This window comes from Micromys minutus, assembly GCF_963924665.1.
Source record: "Micromys minutus genome assembly, chromosome: 11".
NCBI lineage: Eukaryota > Metazoa > Chordata > Mammalia > Rodentia > Muridae > Micromys > Micromys minutus.
In genome coordinates, this window is record NC_137980.1 from 21,756,299 (window position 1) to 21,758,226 (window position 1,928).

Consider the following 1,928-nt stretch of genomic DNA (forward strand, 5'->3'; position numbering starts at 1 on the left):
TACCATTTTATCCCTAAAACATGGTTGGCATCAAAATATGACAGTTACCAGTGTTAAATCCATAAAACATTCACAGCTCAGCTCAGCACATTGAGCTTTAACCTTCGGCAGTCACACACAGAAGACAGACTCCCACTCTGCATGTTTGGGGTCCGGAGCTCACTGGTCCGTCTGGCAGAGGCAGCAGCCAGTTATATTTGCTCTGCTTTCATCCTTTGACACACACATTATTTCTGGAGCACTGTCCGGAATTAACTCCATTTTTTCTGTTCATTTTCACAAGAATACAAGGTTGTCCTTTGGAACAGCCAAAATCAGCATCAGCAACACCACTACATTCATGAAGCCAGGCAACAGGAAACTGACAAGCACTATAATCTGGACCCTTCTGATGAAAAAGTGTTCCATCAGGACACTGTGAGATTCTTCTGTTCTTCCACAGAATATGGCTTTAGGAAATTCTTCAGGTCTTCAATGAACTTCTCCTAAGTGTGTGGCTGAGACATGCTATATGAGGCAGTCGGTGGTTTGGGGAAAACCCTAAGTCCTGGACTAGGAATCTGGTCTGGATATTTCGGGACCTCTTCATTCAGAGTCTGGTGCATGGCCCACATTGTGAATGTGAGGAGTGCAGCCAAGAACCCGCAAAAACTAGGTAGAAGAGCAAGATCAGACCCGGGCACTAGGAGGTGAGCCCCAGAAACTCTTAGCTAGTCGGGTTGTACATGAACAGCTTCCACTCAGACAGGCTCTAGTGGAAGGAATTTTTTGTCTTCATCATGATGGGCCTGTGGAAGTGGACGTAAACTGAGGCCACCGTGCTGGAGGCTATGAGGGGCTTAGCTGCCCTTCCTAGCAATAGCAGCATCGCAGCTCAGTGACAGCAGCTGAAGTTGGCGAGCTGGGAACAAGTCTCCTTTAAGAGACCACTAGAGGAAACTTCACTGCACAGCACAGCTCCTGCTGCTTGGGCCCCTTGAGCCTAATGTCTCTGCCGGCCCAGCCAATCCCTGCTGGTGCGCACCAAGGCTGCAGCCTCGGGACGGGCTGATCTTTTAGTTAGTTTAGTTCACTTTTAGTAAGAGTATTTTAATGAAAAGGAGCAAGTCAAGAAAGAAAACAATCCATAATATATGGTTTAAGAATTAAGGGGACACCAGGAGATGAATCCTGTGTTCAAGAATATTAATTTGAATAAAAGGAGCAATGACCTTGGGACAAGATCCCACCTAGCTAAGTTAGCTCCAGAAAACTTAATTTGAACCTTTAATCTCAAGAAGGAAAGACTAACAGGACTCTGAGTTATTGACCAGCCGAGAACAGAGCAAGTTCTAGGTAAACAAAAAGCTTATATCCATATGTGGGGTTATACACCTTCAATCCCAGGAGGTAGGCATAAACATCTCTAAATTCAAGGTCAATCTACAGAGCAAGCTTCAGGACAGCCAAGCTCAGGTAGTAAAGGAGTTGGAAAGAAGAAGCTAGAAATAATGTAATAGAACAAGGTGGTCATGTTCCAGATCCTACAAGCAGCTCAATTTAGCAGCATCAGCCAATTGTCTTAGCTTTATATTCAAGAGAAGAAGGACACTCCTAGGAAAATTGATGCTGGTTATCTGGAGCTAATTAATAGTTATTAAGAGGAGACCAGCAAAACTGAAATATGACCTTCTGGAAAATGCTTTCTGAGAGCAGAACAATGTTGAGTTCCAGAGATAGCCAAGTGAGGACCACATGCTGCAGCTGTACTTGGTACTGTGGAAGAATCACCCTGCTAGTACTAGGTCATAAGGTTGTCTTATACTTCATAAATTGTAGAATGATAATATTTGTAATCATTTTACAGTTGATAGGGAAAAAAAGCCTTATTCCTGGAGAAAAAGGGAGAAATGGTGTGATTAGTCCTGTATTTGAGGCTCCACCCTACA

The 1,928-nt window shown here is 43.9% G+C and overlaps 1 pseudogene across 1 annotated transcript; it reads right to left on the reverse strand.

Moving 5' to 3' along the window:
• Positions 1 to 208: 208 nt before the first annotated feature.
• Positions 209 to 781, reverse strand: LOC308427052 (sodium/potassium-transporting ATPase subunit beta-3-like; annotated as a pseudogene). The gene has a single exon. The product of its transcript is annotated as a sodium/potassium-transporting ATPase subunit beta-3-like (transcript).
• Between the last annotated feature and the right edge of the window lie 1,147 nt (positions 782 to 1,928).